Below are 23,241 nucleotides of genomic sequence, written 5' to 3'. Positions count from 1 at the left end.
TGTTGAGGTGTCACACTCTGATTCACACAGTTATGGGGCTCACTTTTCTCTTCTTTTCTCTTTACGAATCACATAAGAACAGGAGCAAAAGCACTGTCATCCGCTGGTAGAGCGAGAGCGTTTTTGCGGTACCGAGAGCATCCGGCAGCAGTTTGTATTGCTTTCGCCTGAATGGCGGAGTACGCGCGGTTAATAAAAGTCACGTGACCTTCAAATGTCACTTGCACCCTCTAACCTGTTCTTCGAGAGCGTGCCGCATTCTAGGGATGGTTTGAACGGCCCTGTCTCATTGCTTTGCCTCCCACTCCTTACTGCATGATTCATCCACTCCAGTTCTCTAGGTGGAATTCGCCATTATGCACGCACTACTTTCACACACCATCCAAGCAGCCGCACAGATTATGCGTGCGTGCTCTTCCTTAATCTTCTCTACAATTGACATTCTTTCAAACTGCGGAATGCACCCACACGTGTTCACGTGTAACGCCGGGAAGCCATGTTTGCAATATCGAACGTAATTGGTGTGTTCTTGTCAGCGTTCGTTTAGGTATCTGCCAATCTGACACGCACCGCAAAACTCTGGAATTCTGTGCACCATGACCTGCACACAATCACCCAACTGTTTTGTTGAAAACAACAGTTTACCACACCTCTTACGGGAAAGGTCCTGTTTGCCAACTGGGACAACTTGTCAGGAGCACTGAAAACGCCGTTCACTTTGAGTCCTTGTCCTATTTTCTTTATGCGATGGGAGACTAAAAAAATTAAGGCAACGGCGCCTATCGAAACTTTTTACAAGATTTACCGCAATGGCAGAGCAGCTTCATTCCTATGCTGATTTTCTTTTTTCATTTTTTTTCTAGTTCGCAAAGAACACGTATTGGGCTATCATCGCTAGAAATTGATGTCAGAATAAATAGTGGGTTGAGTGTACAGGAAGCTTTCCTGGCAATACGCTAGCCTTGTGTTTGTCAATATGAGCCCATCTTCCTTAACCAGTATCTTGGAAGCATTTCCGTGCGTTGCGTACGGGTGCATTGACGAGTAGCAGCGTGCTGCCAGGGCGAGGACAGGCGCGCACATCGGCTCTTGTGATCGAAAAGATAGAAAAAAGTGGGTGCTCGGTTTTGTCTAAACTTTTGCAATCGTCCTTGGTTGTATTGGCTCGACGACGATTCGCACACACTCATGCGTCCGCGAAGGGTGACCATGTTTGTCGAACAGCAACACCTCTTCGAAACCCGCAACGAGTGTCTGCCCTGTGGCGAATAGAAAGATCAACTACACAGGACGCAAGCGTCATTGATTGCGTCAAGATATAAAGAAGAAACGTGAGAAGTGACGAGAACTATTGAAAAAAGGAAAAAAAAACGTTGTCAGGAGTTTTTTTTTTCGAAGCGTAAACCAACACCACAACAACGAAGACATGACAAAGCGCTACTTTCAAATGATGTCGTTTATTGCATTACTCCATTGTTTGTAATCAAAAGGACATGCCTTTTGTACACCACATGCAGCAGCCATCACAATTTTAACGTCCGAGCGCACTCATGAAAGAAGCTTCAAACAAGAAAATTCGGTGCAAAAGAAGGATCAGCAAGCAACACCATTGCATGTCGGTCCCTATTACTGTATGAAAAACAATTCTGCTAATTCTCGAGCGCTGGTGTTACGGCTTTTTCTTCTTTGATGATTTAATTAAAAAAATTTATACACATCATAGCAATTATGCCTTTGACAATCTTTGAGTGCGCAGACTTGTACTGCAAATTACAACAACACGCCCTTGGCGAATACATGCAGCAGACATGCCTTGCTTATAAAGACAGTTCTACATGTAAAAACGGCAATAAACTGTTCCTGCTGAGCTCATGTGCCAAAGTCCAACCCTTTGCCATTGTCTGTGAACACAGCTAAAATATCAGCTGATTTGACAGAGAATTCGTGGTTTTATTTCTTTACAACAAGAGAATGCTCATTTTGTATTACATACTGGAGCATGCAATCGAATAAAATACAGCTCAATTAGGGGTTTTTACATGAGAGACATTTGTGGTGCGACGGCTGTCCAACTCAACTGCATCAATAGCTATGGTGGGTAACTCGCATGTTGACGTAATGCCTGCTGTTGCATTTAGACACCCTGATGTTTCCCTGTACTGGGCGCTGCGTGGCTGAAATTACTCTACAGAGCACCGCTGTCCTTCGTGTCCGCGCAGAGATGCGACAAGTGGAGTCTTCGTGCCCCCGTAAAAGGCACAATTCCGAGCTTCCGCCAATTACGGACGTCGGACCATCTCGCTGTGGGTCTCTGACTGATGAGCCGCCGAACCTCAAACCAGCACCAGATATCCAGACATGGCCCCTCGGAGGCGCCTAGACCACGACTGCCATTCGACAAAGAATGGGTGGTCGGCCCGAGCGGCAAGATGACAGACTCGTTTCACGCCGCTCAAGCAAGGTTCGCCGAAGGAGGCAGCATCACCGGGACCATACGCGTGCTTGTTGTCACAGGTCCCGTTAATTTGGGAGGCGATCACCGGCCTAATTCCAAGGGCCGAAGTATCGGCCCTCCGAACTGCACCACGAAAGCGTGGACAATTTCGAAGTGGTCCTATTTGGCCCGCCAGCGGACGCCGGCTGTGGCCCAAAGAACGAGTCAGAACCGAGAGTTGATAAACAAAACAAAATTATATTCTCAATTATGGCAGATCAAAATGATACACAAGTATGCACACTCAAAAATAGATGAATACAATATGTCACCAATCAAACAATGTACTACACAGTACAATCAGCCACATTCGAAACAACGGACACAGACAACAATACGCACTACAATTCAGTCGCATGCATCGAACAAACAAGACACTTAAAGACTAAAGAGTTAGGAAACTTATTCAGTCCAAAGTTCTTGGAACAAAAGTCTGGATGATACTCTTCCGAGAATCACTTACTCAAAGTCCAGCGTTGTTGTCGTTCCGCTGCCCCCGAAGTTTCTCTTCCAGGAAACCTCGCGTCTTCGATTGGCCGCTTTCCAGGCTCCAAACTTCTTTGCCGGAAACGCGTCGGCTTCACACCAGCGTTGTTGTCGTTCCGCTGCCCCCGAAGTTTCTCTTCCAGGAAACCTCGCGTCTTCGATTGGCCGCTTTCCAGGCTCCAAACTTCTTTGCCGGAAACGCGTCGGCTTCACACCCGCAGCTGTTGCCACGCGTCTTCGCTCGATAGCGGTAGACACACACTCTTGCCTGTAGCTCAAGTCTTCACCCCTCAGGTGGAAATCCTCTTCTTCTTCTCCTTTGTCACGGAAGACAAAAGGCTTCGCCCATAAGGCGGAACACCCTAAGCACTCTGGCGCATACTTTCTTCTTCTCCTGCTTTGTCACTACGGACAAAAGCTTCACCGACAGACGCGGCGGAATAACCCCACGCACACCGGCGCCAACTTCCTTCTTCTCCTGATCTCCCATCTCGGCTGCTCCATTAAATACCTTCCGCGCGAGATTCCAGGAAGTTCTCATAATTTCGTCGGCGCGATACGCAGCGAAGGCTGGGGGAAAGGGCGAGACGATACGGGGGCCGTCCGTGACGGGTGACTCTACCCTGCATCACCACGCCCCTTTCCATCGAGAACGTTCCAGGGCTTGCTCGGGCGCCGATGAGAGGAGGTTCGTCGGCAAACCCACGCTTCCGAGGGGAGAGGGACACGCGCCCGGGGAGTCTTTGGATGCTTGTTTTCTTTTTTTTATCGTTGACCTCGATGCATCCTTCCGGCGTTTCGTCGCGAGAATTTGGCGGCGTGCCCTTTCTGAGCACTCGTTTTGTGACACTTGTGTATTTGTGTATGTTGGGGACGATTCCAGCATAATGACACTCGTCTGTGCAGCGGTACATGTTATTGGACAGTGCCGTATGGACCTATTCTCCGATCTAGGGATCAGGGGAGATGAGGCCGTGTTTAATCAGCTCTCGCTTGCTGCTTACACTGCAAAAATTTTTTCCCTTGATTAGGCAAAAGGGCGCAGCTAACATGGTGCCAACTACTTCCGTAAAAAGAAAATAGTACACCAGAAATCACGAAGAACACATAGAGCGTACAGCCCATTCAACTTTCACGGAGATCTCCACAATGAAGAAAGAAAGTAACGGTTGCTACGAAACAGCCCCTGCTCCATAGAACCAATTCTCACACATGAATTATAATTCAATTGCTACATGTCCATAAATAATAAACGTATTTCTATTAGATTCAACATGAGGCATACGTAATCAGCAGATCTTTCTTCCGCAAGCACATGGTCATTCAAAATTTTCCAGGCCACTATTACAAATAACCCTGTGACAGCGTCACCCGGGAACTTTTGACTGCTTCTGCACATGATAAAAAGTTTACAAAGTGAATATAAATGCCAACAAGGACAAGTTTCGAACAAGGACAAGTTTCCTATTCACTGAAAACGAATTTTATTTTCCCATGATCATGCAATGAAATACAGCACAGATATGCTACGAATTGTGTGAACAAAAATTGTCAAATTGTCAAAAAGTTTATTTTAGTTTGGTGGCTTTGTATGTAAAATTTAAAATACGAAAAAGGAATACCATAACTTTCAGATATCCGAAGCACCAATGTAGTGTTACTATTGTAACGGTATTGTGCGGGCTTCTTTTCTAAATAAAGAGGAAAAACATTTTGTCAGCACAACCACCCCAGGTGTGTACAGAGGAAAAAACAGTGCGAGCACGATTTATTTATTCATTTCAAGACTCCTAATAGGCTTTGTTAGAGGCACTGGCTTGCAGGATATAAATAAATGTTCACACGTGATAAATAATAATATGTATCATACAGAGTGAAATGGCTGAAAGCACAAACAACCTCATAAACACACCAACATTTACGATAGCGTATATCAGTGTACTGCATCAATGCTACTAGCATGCTATAAGACGTATGTACTGAATATGACTAAATATTTCGACTAAGTGTATAAAACACACCTACTGTATTTGCAGAGCTCCCTAGAAAAACAAGATGTCTGACTTTATATCTATAAAGCTGCGTGGCTCTCCTGGAAGTCACCACACTGAACCCAGTCCTTGTAGCACCCCTCCGTCGGCAATGATCTGCAGATGATAACCCTATCCCTACTTCAATTACTCTGTAGATAGCACCAAAGTCCCTCTCTGTATTTCAGGTCCGTGGAATTCTGTTGAAGATTGCCCTTGCGAGTGTGTCATGTCGCTTGAGTTACGTAGGCGAAAAGCTAGTGAAGATACATTTTTAAAATTATTTTTTTGAATTTAAACATAACAGCCTCTAGTAATTCCACCTATAATTAGCTTGTTCATAGAGCTTTAAATGAAGTTTTGTGCATATTTGTAGTCCGACCACCAAGGCAAGTTTTTGGTGCTGAATACAGAGGTCTTTCAAACAAAGTTACATTCCCAATTCTTTACACAGTACCTGCTGTAACATCAGTGCCTGAATATTTTTAATTTGTAGCAAGTTGACAGGCCACCAGCACTAACTTTATTTGAGTCCTTAGAACTTAAGATGTTCCTAGAAAAAATCCCAAATGTAGCAAATTTATTCAGTATTGCGCGTGTGAAAAGCCCTCAAACAATCGATATATATGATTAAGTCATTATTTTAAAATTAGATAACTTCATTAGCTTTCCAGAAATGTCTTTTATCAAGTGCGTTCGAAAAACTGTTTTTCAACAAAATTGTTGTTTGACACCTTTTACCTTACTTGACACCAAACTATAGGCTCTCATAAATTGGGAGGAAAATTTCTGGCAACAAAAATGATTGACCAGGACGAGTTTCGCACTTCGAGAAATATGTGGAAGTTTTATCAGCCATATTCGTGAAGGTCGGAAAAACGTTGGATGATTTGGCATTGAATGACTCATTAGAGACAACATCAACAGATAATTCAAGAAATTTGCTAAATTTTTAAAAAAATTAGAGAAACGAGGCATTTTCATGCCACATGCGGCGTTGCCTCTCTATGGCAGAAGGCATCTTCGCATAGGTACAAACATTACTACAGCAGTAATTATATAAATTAACACAGTTATCTATTTGCCAGTGGTAATAGCCGGTCGGGTTGAATGGGCGAATTGAACCCCTTCCTACAAATAGTCCATAGCCAGTGTCAAATTTAGGAAAAGCGGTCACAGGTAATTGCTGCAAAGCAATGCATTCTTCTCAATTAGCTGGCGAAACCGAAACCGACGCAACAAACAGTGCATCTGCCATTCACTTCGACAATGTCCTCCATGGAGACACTGCTTCTTTTGCATTGGGGGAGAAGATTAAGTTAGTGTCGGTAATCGGGCACAAAGCAAAGTATCTTAATTGACAGTCGATAGCGGCTAGAGAAACAGTGTCATCACTGAGGACGTTGTCGGAATGAATGGTAGATGTGCTGCCTGATGCATTGGTTTTCATTTCGTCACAGCTAAATTAGGCAGGTTGTATCATTCTGTGGTGATTATCAGTGGCTGCTTTTCCCGAATTTCAAAGTGGCTATAGACTTTTTGTAGAAAGAACTTGAATTTGCCCATTTGACTCGGCCAGCTACTATCACAAGTAAAAAAGATAATTGTCTTAATTACTATAATTACTACTGCATTTATTGTTTTTGCCTATCTGAAGATTCCTTTTGTCACAGGAAAGGCAACGCCACAACTAGCACGCAAGTACCTCCTTTCTCTAATCTTTAAAGAATATTGGACACATTTCTTTAAACACCCTGTATTTCATACACATGCAGACAATGCGGGGTAAAAACAGACGAAAAACGAGCAAGAAGAAATAACGAGCTCATGAAGACACAGCCCCCTAGCCAGGAATGTTTTTCGGAAAGGGGGGGGGGGCACATGTTGATGGCCATAGAAAATGACTTTCTTCATTACTTATGTTCAGTAGGACAACCCACAACATGCGAATTCGGGGGGAGGGGGCGAACTCTTTGGGCAGCCCTCTGGCCAGAGGCCTCCACTGAGCACACTTCCTTGTAATACAACAGATGTCACATAAGCAGAAGAAAAGTTGTCGTTATTAACATATGTAAATTGAGGTCTGCAGAAAAGAAAGTCTTTAACCCTAGTGAGCACATTCAGAGGAATGTTTCGCTGTGTTAGTAAAATATGTAGTGAGAAACCCCATCAAGATCTGTAGAAAAATATGGAAACAGTGCATCAATCTGAGAGCCTATGTGAAGTAACAAATGTATACCATCAAAAAGGCTCGCAAGTGTAGAGTCACATGAAGAGATTTACGAAAGCCGCACTCATATTTGAAAATGACGTAACGAACTTCCAGCTAGAGGCCTTGCCTTGCAACAGGAAATCTGCTACTCATCACAGATTAAACTTCTTATCTGTTATACAAGTCGGAAATGATGGGTCTGATCTGACTAGTTGAAAAGTGGTCTAAGCATGCGCTCCTAAAATCAAGGTATGGTTGCTGACTTTTTATACAAACTCCTTCATGGCACCACCACTCATCCCACTGAAGTAATGTAAAATTACGAACGAAAATTTGGATGCCCTAGTGGGTGTTATCATGACTTTTTCTTTTCTAGCTGACTAATTTGATACGCTGTCAAACAGAGCAACAATGTGGCAGCGATGTTTACAATAATCTTGCAAGGTCGCCAGCACTAAATGTTTGCACTCACTACGGCTCGAGGTTGCTAGTGTAAAGTTCAACATAGAAATTACAACTGCGGGTCTTGAAGGTCACCTTTCGATGGCTATGTTTTTAATGTGCGATGTCGAAATTTTTAAACTGAATAATGATAACAAAGTAAACATCAAGTGCATGGTACAGGTTTGTTTCACACTCACTAACGTGGAATACATTAACAATGAGTATGAAATCTTGACTGTAGTGCTATAGCCTCATGCAACAAAGATATGGGTGTGCTTAGCTTTATCACCTGTCACTGTTCCATGCTGCAAGACTGAACGCTGAACCGTCCAGAATCGGCAGTGGAGAATGCATCGAAAATGATGGCGCTTGATAATTTTCTGGTGGTGCAGTGACAAAAATTCCTGGAACATCAGGTCACCAAGGTGCTTGTGGCATGAACCATCATAGTGGTGCTGGCATGAGAGGCGATACCTGGCATAAGAACAATAGAAGCAGCGCCTATAAGAGAATAAATAGTGTGACATTGTAATTGCCGTGTCATGACCTCATGACATAAATAATGCGACATGCTTGTCTAACAAGATGTCAAACCTTTTTCATCAGTCACGTGTGTGCATACCTGCACACTACTGTATGGGGGATGTGGGTATGACCCACATGTCATTCGCTGCCTATTTTAGCTCAGCAACAGCAAGAATGCACTTTGGAAATCTCTGAATAAGCATTAAGGAGACAGTACAACAGTACGTCTGTTGCCAATAATAGCAGCTTCACAACAAGTGAAAAATTGCAATGAAAAGATACAGTAAATATCAAATGCGGGTGCATTTGAACCTTGGAATTCCAGGTTGTGCACATAACCACACTTGTGGTTGTAAATGCTTCAGAAAAGACTAATCAGGCATTGTATTGTAGCAATGTCGCGTGTGTTTGCAATGTTGGCTGTTGTTGTTTAAAAAATGTAATAAACACTATATATGTGCTCATATGTGACTCAACAACCTACAATGAAGCGCTCTTTTACCTGGCAGAAATTACAATTTTAGCATATCATAAAAATACGAATATCATTATTATTAGTAAAAATAATGCAGCCAAGACAGCTTGCCATTGAATCTTTCACATGAAATCGATCTCCACAAATTATCAGATTCACTGTATTGTATGTGAATTTAGTTCAGGAGAATGTTTAAAAACCATAATTTTTAGTTATTTCTGTGCCCTCTGCCGCACTGTGAAAAATAACTATATCCCTGGTATAACACTAACAGAACTTAAGCAACAGCATGTTTATAAGTGTTTTAAATCAAATATATTGTCACGTTAACACGTAACTGTAGCCTGCTGATAATGGCACACAAGGACGTCAAACAGATTCAAACAACGGCAGTACGACTATTGTTTTTCTCTGCACGCGCATCTTTGTCCTCTTCTGAAGAGCGGCACATACAAGCATGTTAGCACTGGTGAAGGTGCTGGGTAATAGTCTATGCACTGTTACCACGAGGAAGACCTCGGTCCCAACATTGACGCCTTAGTAGAAACAGCCAACTTTCGACGCAGTCGGCGGCAACTAGGCCTACCACCCCAGTTCAGCCCTCTTCCGGAACGCTCCAGAACCATGGCATATGCGACAACTGCAAGCCAGACTGAACAGACCGCGACTCCACCAGTGTCACATTACAACGTAACTGTAACCTGCTGATAATGGCACACAAGGACGTCAAACAGATTCGAACAACGGCAGTACGACTATTGTTTTTCTCTGCACGCGCATCTTTGTCCTCTTCTGAAGAGCGGCACATACAAGCATGCCAGCACTGGTGGAGGTGCTGGGTAATAGTCTATGCACTGTTACCACGAGGAAGACCTCGGTCCCAACATTGACGCCTTAGTAGAAACAGCCAACCTTCGACGCAGTCGGCGGCAACTAGGCCTACCAGCCCAGTTCAGCCCTCTTCCGGAACGCTCCAGAACCATGACATATGCGACAACTGCAAGCCAGACTGAACAGACCGCGACTCCACCAGTGTCACGTTACAACGTAACTGTAACCTGCTGATAATGGCACACAAGGACGTCAAACAGATTCGAACAACGGCAGTACGACTATTGTTTTTCTCTGCACGCGCATCTTTGTCCTCTTCTGAAGAGCGGCACATACAAGCATGCCAGCACTGGTGGAGGTGCTGGGTAATAGTCTATGCACTGTTACCACGAGGAAGACCTCGGTCCCAACATTGACGCCTTAGTAGAAACAGCCAACCTTCGACGCAGTCGGCGTCAACTAGGCCTACCACCCCAGTTCAGCCCTCTTCCGGAACGCTCCAGAACCATGGCATATGCGACAACTGCAAGCCAGACTGAACAGACCGCGACTCCGCCAGTGTCACGTTACAACGTAACTGTAACCTGCTGATAATGGCACACAAGGACGTCAAACAGATTCGAACAACGGCAGTACGACTATTGTTTTTCTCTGCACGCGCATCTTTGTCCTCTTCTGAAGAGCGGCACATACAAGCATGCCAGCACTGGTGGAGGTGCTGGGTAATAGTCTATGCACTGTTACCACGAGGAAGACCTCGGTCCCAACATTGACGCCTTAGTAGAAACAGCCAACCTTCGACGCAGTCGGCGGCAACTAGGCCTACCACCCCAGTTCAGCCCTTTTCCGGAACGCTCAGAACCATGGCATATGCGACAACTGCAAGCCAGACTGAACAGACCGCAACTCCACCAGTGTCACGTTACAACGTAACTGTAACCTGCTGATAATGGCACACAAGGACGTCAAACAGATTCGAACAACGGCAGTACGGCTATTGTTTTTCTCTGCACGCGCATCTTTGTCCTCTTCTGAAGAGCGGCACATACAAGCATGCCAGCATCTGTGGAAATAATAGTTTCAGAACTTGTACTAGTGGAAATATGTAACAAAATAAAAAAGTAAGTGTATATGGGCTTCAAAACATCTCAACACTAATCACCTGAGCCAATTACTTGCCCTGTAATATTTCAGTTCTCTATGAAAAGAATATGAGCTTTCTAAGTTAGTATATAATAGTTGGCACTATTGCAACCCATCAAGTAAACCATTTTTCTATTTATAAGCTAGTAATGACACAAGCACATAGACTTGAGAATGTGCAAAGAAGCATACCTTCTGTGAATGGAAAAGCTTCTGTTGAAATAAGTTGAATGGTTTATGTCCAATTGAAAAAAATAATTGGTTCTATTTCAGCCACAATATTGAGGTATCAACTCTGTTTCAAAGAGAAAAAATAAATTGATTCTATTTCATTACGAAAATTAACGTATTAACTCTATCCTTTCAAGGTGGAAGTGACATCAAAGATATTAAGTAGCTCTAACCCTAAAAACTTGAAGCAGAACTCAAAAAAAGAAGACAACTTTTTAATGAAGTTTCACCCTAAAAGAATCAACTACCTTCATGATAAGTGACCCGCTATGGTTTAAATGTTTTTTTTTCGCTTTTCCACTCTTTGACCAGCAGTCTTAAACTGGAGATAATACCAACCATTTTTTTCTGCAGAAGTTTTATAAACGCCAGTAGTTAGCAGTGTATTCGTATTTCTGTATCTATCTATCTATCTATCTATCTATCTATCTATCTATCTATCTATCTATCTAACCGCTTACGTTGGGTGCTCTCGTGGTCATCCCCTTAACTTGGCGTGAACCAAAATTAGTATGGGAGGGAAAGATGGTTTGACGAATATGACGCGCTGGTCAGGACAAGAATAATGTCACAATCTCGTCGCGTGCGTCGTCAAACACTTCCCGCCGTACAGTGGCACATACCCATGGGCGGGTATGTGCCTCTCGTCTGCGGGTATGTGCCACAAGTGACTGACATTTAGTATATACTCTAGAACGACGAGAACACAAATGAGCAGTTTTAACGCGCGAGCGTTAAGAAATACCCAACATTGGTAGCGTCAACCCGATGAAAGGAAAAAACAAATATGAGGGTCCCAGCTGGAATCGAAACCAAGCAATCTGCGTGGCAGTGAAGCATTTTACCACAACGCTTTCCACAAACTGCTTTCGAACTAGACGCTAATCTTCGTGAAACGTCAATGGTGGTTGCAGTGCTGCTTACCCAATTTTATAAACATTACATATGAACTCCTTTGATACAGCCGCCACGTCGGGTTAACGTCAATTGTGATTAGGTGCCATGCGCTGAGGTTGATTAATGTAGCAGTGTCCAGGCCTCACATCCTCGTGAGCATCAGCGTTTCATATCAGCTTCTGGTGTTGCTAATACGCATGTTCCAGTTGGCATCGTTGCACAAGTGCAAACAACTGCTTCCATAAGCATCTGCGACCCTTCAACAAATGTGCGTGCGTGCAACATCTGTACATATATTTAGCGTCATTTCATGATTTGTCACTCAATAAAAAAACTGCAACATGGCCACCTTCCCTGCGCATGCTTCGCATATTGTCGACTCTCAGGTACGTAGGATTTGCCGAATTTTTTCATCTGTGCGTCTAAACATTGCTGCAAATACTCAATGGCAGGTAGCACCGCATTTTCACTGTAATAGCAGTTATTGTCACATTAATACAGCTGTATTTGTTTATGACAAAAACATATCCTTGTTTTCTGATGTTAATAAAACCTTTTCTTAATTGAGATGTTCTTGCCACTTCCAAATCTTATCGCACAGGTAATAAGTTCTTGCATATATAGTTGTCACTTACCAGTGTAGCATAAGCCCACTATTGGAACTGTCAGAAGATAGCTGCATGTAAATAAATGCACCCTAGTATGGTTTGAATCGCTCGTTTACTCATGCAGGTTAGTACTAGAAAGCAAACTATTAAAGTAAGCACGGAGAAAATTGATATGTTGTCTAAATGTTCCTCATGCCTGTGCAGCAAGTACTCACCACTAGGACGCACTGGTTCAAGGTATAAAACGGGCAAGCACAGAGTCCAGCGACCACATCAAAAAAGTTATCTCTCAAAATGAAAAACGATTTGATGACTTTCTTTCACAGTAAAAAATGAAGGTTAATACTAAATGGGTTATTTACCAGAGTTTGTTATGGGACCACCTCAATGCGAAATTTACAACCAAACATGTAAAACAACCCACAACTTTTTGACTTTTTCACCAGCTATAAAAATTATTTAGCACTTTACACATGTCGAATCACTCTTTCCCTACAGAAAGAAAACTCTGATAATCAGCAAATACGAACTTCATATTTCACTAAATGTTATCTTTCTATGAAAAAAATCCCCATTATGGACCATATTCTTCATGTACTGAAAATTCTACGATTGCTCTACACAAAAAATTTTGCACTAACCAAACCGGAAATTAAGGGATTTAAAAAAATAATTTCTGTGGTTTTACGTCCCAAAATTACGATATCATTACGAAGAACGCCGTGGTAGAGGGGCCCGGAAATTTTTAGCATGTGGTCATCTGTACACTGCACTGACATGCCACAGTACACGGGCCTCTACCCCTACCCGTCCATCACAACGCGACTACCACGACCGGCATCGAACACGTGACCTTCGGGTCAGCAGCCGACCATCAAAACCACTATACCACCGCGGCAGACGAAGCACAGGTTTTTTTAAATCAATTTTTTAGAACGCGTTTTACGAGTCGTGGTTTCTAGGTTTCGGGAAGAATTGACATGCCCTTTTAGATTTCTTGAGTTAAAAGCTCTCTCTGGCTGTTGGCACCTCGGTGCTACCTGCCGCAAGCCACCTTTTATTAGACAACGCGGAGGAGAACTTCGGCCCGACGAGGAGGACACGCCGGTAGGCTGCAGTGCGCCAAGATTTTACGGTATATATCGTCTCGTCTTACGGCGCAGCGGCGTACCGGCACCGTAAACAGAGACTCACCTAACGTTGCCAGCATAAAGGGAGGCGCACACAATACACGGCTGCACTATGGCGTTGACAAGCCCGAACACTGCCGGCATGCAACTGCTGTGGACAAGTAATCAGAGCCCAGTGAAAATGTCACGCTCGAAATCTAAACACGACCAACACAAAAAATCCGCGATTTCCGTAAATGCTGTATTTCTCGCTCTCAGTACGCACTTCATCCCAGAAAAAACATGCATGATACAAGCCGCGCAAAAACGACACCGACAAAGGAGCACTGCGTTTATGACCTCGACTTTATTCGAAGCGGCCTAATCTGAGATATTGCGTAGGTACTACACGACACAGATGATAAGCGGCACGAGCTGTAACCCAAACGGCGAGTAAATGAGAAGTTAGGCACTCACCTCCAAGATGCAGACCAGATAAGAAAGCAACGCCAGCCGAGTCCCGTTCCGTGTGTGCGTCTTGAGGAGGGTAGTCGAGATAGTGACTACAGTAGTGACTGCCGACAGATGAGAGACGATGGCGGTGCGCCCGCCGTGGTGGAGTGCTTCATCTTTCCGCGATGCCCGCCCAAACCACCGTTTGGGAACAAATACAGTTTCGTCAAATAAAAGCGGTGCAGAACACGTCGCGGTGATGGATGCACTAATGGTATGTGACGTACATACTAGTATAAATTTCTGATGGTCATCCGTATTGCAAATGGTTACTTTCATTTAATTTTTTGTTGACGGCGGAGACATTTCTTTTTGCACCATTCAGTGAAATATCGTTGGTAAGCGTGTGCTGTATATATAATATTCGCGAAGTGGTGAAGTCTGTGATTCTTAAACGTGTGCTGTATCCTCGATGTTGGTGAAGGGGAGGAGTGTGTTTATTTCCCGGACACTATGTCTGCTTTTCTGTTCGTAAATACGCGCAATTGTTTGCAGAGTAGAGTGGCTCACGGAGCTCGTTCAATAGACTAGAGGGCACCGTCCCCTTAAGTTGAAAAACTAGTCGTCTAGTACCATTACTAAAACCTGGCAAATCACCAGTGGAACTCTCCTCCTATCGCCCGATCGCATTGGCTAGTTGCGTGGGTAAAGTGATGGAGAGAATGATTCTCGGCCGACTCGAGTGGTACTTGGAGTATCATGAGATCTACCAAAATGCCATGGCTGGCTTTCGACGTGGTCGATCATCGATCGATAGAGTCATCGACCTAATCACGTATGTTGAACACGAGAAAGGCCATAAGCGTCTTTGCGCCTCTCTGTTCCTTGACGTCAAAGGAGCCTATGATAACGTTACACATGAAGCCGTCCTTACCGCACTAGAAGAGATTGGAGTGGGTGGCCGAATGTTTAAGTGGATGCGCAGTTATCTCCAAATGCGATCCTATTTTGTGAGTACAGAGACCGGGAACACGTCTACACATTTCAGTTGTCATGGCGTCCCTCAGGGTGGTGTACTGAGCCCCGTGCTATTCAATATAACACTAATCGCTCTCCATACGCACCTACCAAACAATATTTATCTATCAACATACGCTGATGACATCTGCATCTGGACATCTGCGGTAACTCGCCTGCAGTTACGAGCGAGAATACAGAGATCTGCTACTGCAACTACTTTGTATCTACGCAATCGAGGCCTGGAAATTTCCTCCGAAAAGTGCGCTCTTCTGGCATTTACGCGCAAACCCATGTCGAATTACAGAGTGTCAATTAACGGTCAAAATATACCATATCGTCGATCTCACAAATTTCTGGGTGTCATAGTCAACAGAGACATATCATGGAGCACTCATGTGTCGTATTTGAAAAAGCGATTGAGAGGCATATGCCATCTTTTCAAGTTTCTCGCTGAAAAGACTTGGGGAATGCAGCCTAATGCTATGTTACGACTGTACAGGCTGCTTTTCCTTGGCTTTTTACGATACAGTCTGCCTGCATTATCAAACGCCAGCAAAACAAGTCGACGCATGATACAAAGCGTTCAAGCACAGGCGCTTCGAATATGTCTAGGTTTGCATGCCTCAGGGTGCCTTAACAATGGCGACTATAGCTATAGCCAAAGACCACCTCGTGCAGACCCTTATTGAAATTGAAGCTTTGAGAACAAACATAAAGCACGTGGGCCGGACTCCCCACCACCACCTAGCCTCTCTACCAGTGGATCGACCTCATACTTCTTTTGTCGAACAATAGCTACACATGGTGACCCCCTGGTGACCGCCCGTGGCGAGATCTTCAATTCCTCCATGGTGCCTCAAATAGCCAGTCATCAACCTGACAATACCAGGCATCCAGAAAAAATGAGATTTCTCAATACCAGCCCTCAAGCAGCTCGCCTTACTTCTGCTGTACGAGAAGTACCAAGACTGCACCCACGTCTACACCGACGGCTCCGTCCTGCCAAACAGCTCAACAGCGGCGGTCGTTATTCCAACGCACGGCACAACCATCAAATTCAGGACAGCTCATGCAACCACAACAACGGCAGCAGAGCTTGCAGCGCTTCGCGCTGCGCTGCGTTTCATTAACGACCAAAGCACGCAACGGCGGACGATTTTCTGCGACGTCAAGGCGGCACTGCAGTCACTTCTGTCAAATCTACGCCGTGGTCCACACGAGCAGTTGGTATTTGAAACAGCAGAAATGCTACACCATATAACAGAGAAAGGGCACCACGTTATATTTCAGCGGTTGCCAAGCCACTGTAGAATTATCGGTAACGAACGAGCTGATCAAGCTGCCCATTCAGCCCATACAGAAGACAACGACCAGTCAATACCTCTCTCAAGGACGGACGCTGCTAGGAGGCTCCGCATGCTTGTTCGCCAACGCTCCATGGCTCTTTGGAATGAGCCTCTCTTTACGTATGCAAGATTGCGATCCCTTGATCCAACGTTAAGCATGCAGCTTCCAACAAAAATTCGACGAGGCGACGCTACTGCTCTGTGCAGACTATGGTTGGGAGTCGCGTTTACCCGTGCGTACGCGTTCCGCATAGGTATGGCTGACACCGCCGACTGTGCACACTGCGGAGATGAAGAAACTATTCGACATATCCTGTGTGACTGCCCGAAATTCAACCTGGAAAGACAACACCTTTCTAATAAACTAAACAGGTTAGATGACCAGCCGCTGTCAGAAGAAAGTATACCGCGCCATCGTCATGACTCATCGTCACAGAAGAAAGCCGTGCAAGCGCTACAAGGCTTCTTACAAACTACTGGCCTGTCGGAACGCCTCTGAGTGGACTGATTTTGTGTGCGCGTGTGTGTCGGTGTTTTTCTCTTATTTATTTTTTAACTCTCCCTTTCTCTTTCAACCCCCATTCCCCAACCCCAGTGTAGGGTAGCATACCAGATACTAGCATCTGGTTAACCTCCCTGCCTTCCTTTTTTCTCGTTTCTCTCTCTTGTTCAATAGACAGCCTTTTTCAATGTAGAGCTTCAGAGAGTCTGTGCCATGTAAATATTGTAAATAAAACCTCTCTACGAAGTTCATCTTCCTGCCTCGACATCTTGATCCCAGATCTCCGGTGCCGCAAACGCCGGTCGCAACACTGCCAAAATGCAAGCTTCGAAGGCACCTGGCCGGTGCAACTGCGGCAAAGCGGGTTCACAGCGCTACGGGACTTCCCCCCTCGCGCCTTTTCTGAATTCACGAGACCAGACGTAGAGTGCCGAGTTTTGTCCACAATTGCCCGTGGCACACACGAGAGCAAACGAGCCAGCCCCTAACAACCACTCGACAAGAAAAGCACGCTCTGCTGAGCGTAATTGTAAGCTCAGCTGCCGTCGTGTTGGGGCCGGTAAGAAATCCCATTCCTGATCAGTGGGCGGCCAGCTCGCAGAGGTTTGGTTAACAGCATGCACGTGCGCTGTTCCCTCCCTTTCGGCGGCCGCGGGCTTTGTTGCGGATTCCTCTATCCCGTGCGCGTCAGACACCAGTTTTTCTTTGCTATCTTTACATCAATAGAACTAGACACATGAGCACCCTATGACATAGCGGAACAATGCGCACGCACCTCGGCGGCTTCTCTATCACGGCCGCTGAATGAAAGAGTGCTCTTTCGTCCAGCAGCCCTGCCTTTAAACTTCAGTTCCTCAACACGCTCTCGACAAGGTCACGGAGACACGTAGCAGACCGTTTAAATAAGTTGCGAAGAAAAAAAGAAGAAGCAACAGTAGAGGTGGCCAAACAAAAAAGTAAACAGTGTAAAAATAAACAAAAATAAAACCCACGATGCTTCATACAAAGGCTTCACAATGGTGTTCGGTGAGTAAGGATGGTCGAGGAGTAAAAGTTCTGCGCTGCGCGTGCTAGTGAAAGGCCGTTGGCCGTTGTCAGACTGGCTGGAACAAAAAAAAAGCAAGAATAAGTTGTTCCTTCCTCGAATTGTGGGTCTTTCTGCTACCCTCTTCCCTGCTTCCTCGGCAGGCGCCTTGAAGTGACACCACCTGAGTGGCGACGGTCACCTTTTGTGCCTCACTTGTCCTACTGTCCACCCGGCTGGGCTGTGTGCGTTGATCTTTCAGATTCCATGTAACGTATACAGAACGAACGCCTTTTCTTTTGCCTCTACTTCGTAACCATAGCGAGTTAACATTGCAGTTCCCGTGGTCCTTAACGAAACCTAGCGTTCGACTCTTGGTGCCGAAAAGAATTAGTTCCCTGGGACGTCCTTCCCTGAAACGACGCTTCGCGCTATACTGAATGAAAGTCACGTATTTTATATATGTGTATTTACATTCGCGTGCAAGATCGTTGCGCGTGATATATATGTCTTAACGTGAAGAGCTCAGTTAGCAGAAATGTTCAGTGAACACGTGAACTGGTGTAGCGCTAATGGCCAAACAGACTGACACAAGTAGACAGAGTACTGTCGTCGCTATGTAAATACTTCTCTTGAGCGTAGCGATGGAATGCATTGTCTGTCAAAGGAAGGGCAGCGTCGCTGTGTGATGATTTTCAGGGTTTGTAACTGGGTGAAATTTTGAAGTTTCAGCAGCGACCGTCTCACATGTACGGATGGAAGGAAGGCTGGTAGTATTTGTCATTGAGTCAGGGTAAGAGAGCTTACGCACTTAAAGCTGAAGAACAATCAAGTCTAACAACCCACAGTTTGAAAAAAAGTTGTTCTTTTTACGCGGAAGCACTGCCATTATAGGTTGCTCCGAACAGTTATATCGAATGGATTCAGGTTGTTTCACTCTTGTAGTTTCTTACAGTCGGAACGTGGTCATGCAGTACATAAAGCACCTCTCAACACGTGTTCTCTGTGAATACCGCGGTTGAATAAACCGAGAAAACGAGAGGAGAGAAAAAAATGCGTCTCTCCTGACGCTAGGCTTGGCGCACTTCGCTTGCAGAAAAACGCTGTGCTGGTGGGGGGCTGGCTGGGTCTTTAGAGGCGGCCGGAAATGGCGGCTAGATTGCAAAGGCCGCAGAGGCACGGGAGCGGCCATGTGCTCCTAGCCAGCGCCCACAAAAGATACATGTGAGAGAAAAAAATAAATAAAACTCCATCTTTTAGGAGCATTGTTTGTATACTATATCCAAAATATTGCCCAGTAAATGATGCGTTTCGGCAGCGTGGTGTTTCTTCTATAGGTGAGGTAAATACTTTATTTCATCTACCAAAAATACTGGTGCTTTCTTTATTATTCTGCCAGCTTCACGCGAGCAATGGGAATAACTTGCATTACTATACAGCAAGAACCGTCCACAATAAGGCAAGGCTATCAGACGCTATGCGCAAACATTCATCAAAAGCCGAAGCAATCCCGCCTCCAAGAATCCTTCGTTGTATAAAGCGAGTGCTGGTATTGGGCCTGTTAGACGGAAAAGCGTTTTACCTACGTCGCTGCCGGCAACGTTCATACGTTTCTGCGAAGTCGGCAGGATGTAAATCCTTCTCTTTGTTGAACACGTTGGATGGTGAATGGTGAACCTCGAGGTGCCACGAAAGGGCCAGGGAACAATACCGCTTCTCATACTAGCACACACTTGAGCACAAAACGAGAAAACGGCACAGCCGTCCCTGGAGGCGCATCGTGCGTAGTACTTCACCTGGTATCCCAAAATCTGCAAGGCTGGGCTGAACACTTCCTCTTCGTATTCACTTGCGATGGTGCTGCTCAGCCAAAGTGCGAGAAGCACGTCGCGCCTCCATGTGAACAAAGCAGATTCAACCGCCGGCACTTCGCGGAAATGGCCTTGGGGGACTCGAGGCTTGCTCTCGATTTGTGGCTTATTTGAATTTGGCCCATGTGCGGCAAATGAATAAGATGTGCTTGTTAGAGAAATCGCTCGATCGTTTTTGGGCTGTTCTCGGTCACCTCCTTGAGGCTCCGAGACGTGTCTAGCTCCAGTCAGGCAGGCTGTTAAGGATGGCGTATGGGGCGACATGTGCACTTCACGACGTAACTCAGGCGGGCGTAGTCTTCTTGGCGTTTCGTCTGCTGTTGAGCGGGTGCCGAGAACAGCTTCTGGCTTTTGACATCAGCCACAATTATTGGACATCTGCTCACATTCATAAGGCACGCACTGTTCGGCAACGTGACCGATCGGGCCACTTTTGACGCAAGAGGACGTACCTGGTAATATATTCCTCGGCGATGGCACATGGATTCTGGCTGACATCGCTGCCATCGCTGCTTCAACTGCGACGAAGTGCCGCTCAAACCGAGACAGATACGTCAACACTACAGCCAGAAAGCTTTCCAGTCAGGCAAACTGCGCTATCGTTCCCGTGGGTGATTGGCGACCGAGTTGATCGGGAGATGCGTTGCCTATTCTTTCCACTGATGGGGTGAATGGGACAGCGTAAGCAATATCCACGTTTTCTTGGAAGGCACCAGCTTTCACTCCCCGAAGGTCTCTTTGGTCGTGACATGGTGCGAGCAACTTGCTGAAGATTTTCGCACAGGTCTGCGTTCTTGAGCCGACCACACTCTCTCCAGACCAGCTTGCTCCCGTATCCGAAGGAGGGACCGAGTTCTCCCCCATTGCGTCTCTTTCTGTGATAATCACTCTCAATCGCCTTGAACAGATTGCTGAAAGAAGCCTGAATTGGCTAAAAGGTGCCAACAGTCTAGCCTCTATCCGATGTTCTCTACGGTGCGCGGATGATGGTAGGGCTTTGTTGTAGCGACACCGCGCCAGTCTCGGGTTGGGCTCTTCTACAGTAAAACCGGTGCCGACGTGGCGTGACCACCGCAGTCGACGAAGCGCATGAGCTGCACTACGCATGCGGCAGCCACCTGCCGGGAAAGGGCGAAACATCCCGCGAAACAGGTTCCTGCGCACATAAACGGCGATGTCGTTCATGGGGAATAATCTCAATTTCTAGGGGAGTTTTCTCCCTCGGTGACATGACTGCCTTTTTTTCTTCATTGAGATGTTAGGTTACGCACAGAGCCATACCCAAGAAGTTTTTTTTTTGGGGGGGGGGAGGGTTAGTGTCTATATGTAGAACGGCAAGTGGTAGCCAATATGAGTGAGTGTAACTACTTCAGTATCCCTCGAAATAATAAAGCACGAAAAGATGTCGGTGGGTGTTAGAGCCTCTAAACTCCCCCCTAGTTACGGTCCTGGTTGCGCAGCATAATGGCTGGCGTTAGCGAGTTACGATGTTTTCGAATGAAAAACGGTAATCATCTCTACCTTTTCATTTTCATCCATTATAGCTTTGTGCTATACTGCGCCGAGTTGGCACAGCATACAAAACAGTGTGCACATGACATAATACGCAGTACGCAAAAGTGTATGCAGTGAGCACAACACAGCATGAATAGCACCTTGAGACACAAACCTGCTCCCGGTAATTGGAGGAACCGTTTACCAATTTTTATGACATCGATTTTCATGAGCTCTGTGGAAAGCTAGCCGGTCACAATGTCTAATCACGGAAGGTTAACGTGGTAAACTCTGCGGCACATTTATGCCCATAATTTTGGTATGTGCTGCGAATATGAAGTGCTATTTATGTATTTATTTTTTAATTAATTATATAATTTATTTATTTATGTATCACCATGTCAGCGGCATAGAGCATTACTGAGGAGAGAGATGGGCTACACAGTACATGATCGGCAATTACATATTTACCAAGTATTACGTACAACAATTAAGATTAAAATTGAGGATTAAAATTCCGCAATGTCATGCATCTAGTGACGCGGGACGAGGAAAAAAAGACAGATATACCGAAAGGTACACTGTGTGCAATAATATTATTCATGGTGACTGCGGTTTCATGCTGCCGTGAGTAATCAAAAGGTAGAATATCCAACTTGTGAAACAAAGACGCACTGGGTTCATTATATGCCGCATAATGTATAATTCTAAGTGCAGGCTTTTGTAATATTGGGATAGGATCAAGGTAAGTTTTAAAGGTCTATACCCTTGAGTCTAAGCAGTAAAATAATTTCTAGCAGCCAGTAGCATACAGCATCTAGAATGTAGAGCTAATGAAGAACTAGAAAAAAATTTTAATTTACAGTGAACAAATTCACACTCAGTGCAAAGAAAACCTAATACACCATTTTTCACTCCCGTTACCGAAATGTGAACTGTGAGTCATTTCGACTTACAATGAACAGCTACCAAATAGAGCATGTAAATGAATTTAAATATCTCGGTGTAGTGTTCAACAGCCAATTACACTAGAAAAGACAAATTAACTCTGTTTGTACTAAGCTAGCATCTGGCTGCAGTATGCTACTGGCTGCTAGAAATTATTTTAGCAGAAATGACACCTTGATATTTAGGAGAAAGCCTTTGCTTGTAGAATATCAACATTATTCATTGTTACGTAAAAAAATTAGTGTCAGCGTGTTTATGGGAAGACACTATGTATTTTGTGTTAGTGGAGCTAACAGTGAGATGATTCCTGGCAAACCAAATTGTTTGACAAATTGCTCTTCACGTCATGCAGAGCTCCTAAGTAATATCCAGTGTCGTTCACATACATTAATGTCTTTGACCTCTGTAGGGATCGCGGGACATTATTAGAACAATATAGGGCCTATATTGCGGTGATGGCGTAGTGGTCAGAGCATCCGCCTCGCATACAAAAGGTCCGTGGTTCGAATCCTGGTGCCGCGCAATTCCCAACCGGATAAAAAAAAAAATCCGCGTGATGATGAAACTGCATTAAGAGGCCTGGGGTGCGGCCTCACCGGTAACCGCCGCCGGGAACGCACTCCCTCACCTGAGAATAATTGGCCACTCTGGTGCAGTATCTGGCTACTACCTCCCACATGCATACATCAAATAACTCACAGCCCTCAGTCCCCAGCAGCTGCGAAGCAACTGACCTCAGCGGCGGTCAGATCTGCAACGCAGCAGAGGGTGCTGAGAATCTCTGGATCAGGACAGGCCGCCATTGGAACCTGAACTTGGCAACGTTTAACGCTAGAACCTCATCTAGTGAGGGAGTCTAGCTGTACTTTTCGAGGAGCTAGAGGGTGTTAAATGGGATATAATAGGGCTCAGTGAGGTTAGAAGGACAGATGAGGCCTGTACGCTGCTACAGAATGGGCACGTCCTTTGCTATCGGGGCTTGGCAGACAGAACTGGTAGTGGGGCTCTTAATTCACAGAAACATAGCTGACAACATAGAGGAATACTATAGCAATAATGAAAGGGTGGTAAGTATCGTAATTATACTGAATAAAATAT

The sequence above is a fragment of the Rhipicephalus microplus genome, chromosome 3 (genome assembly GCF_043290135.1).
Source record: "Rhipicephalus microplus isolate Deutch F79 chromosome 3, USDA_Rmic, whole genome shotgun sequence".
In the NCBI taxonomy this organism is placed as follows: Eukaryota; Metazoa; Arthropoda; class Arachnida; order Ixodida; family Ixodidae; genus Rhipicephalus; species Rhipicephalus microplus.
Note: the sequence above shows the minus strand (reverse complement) of the source record.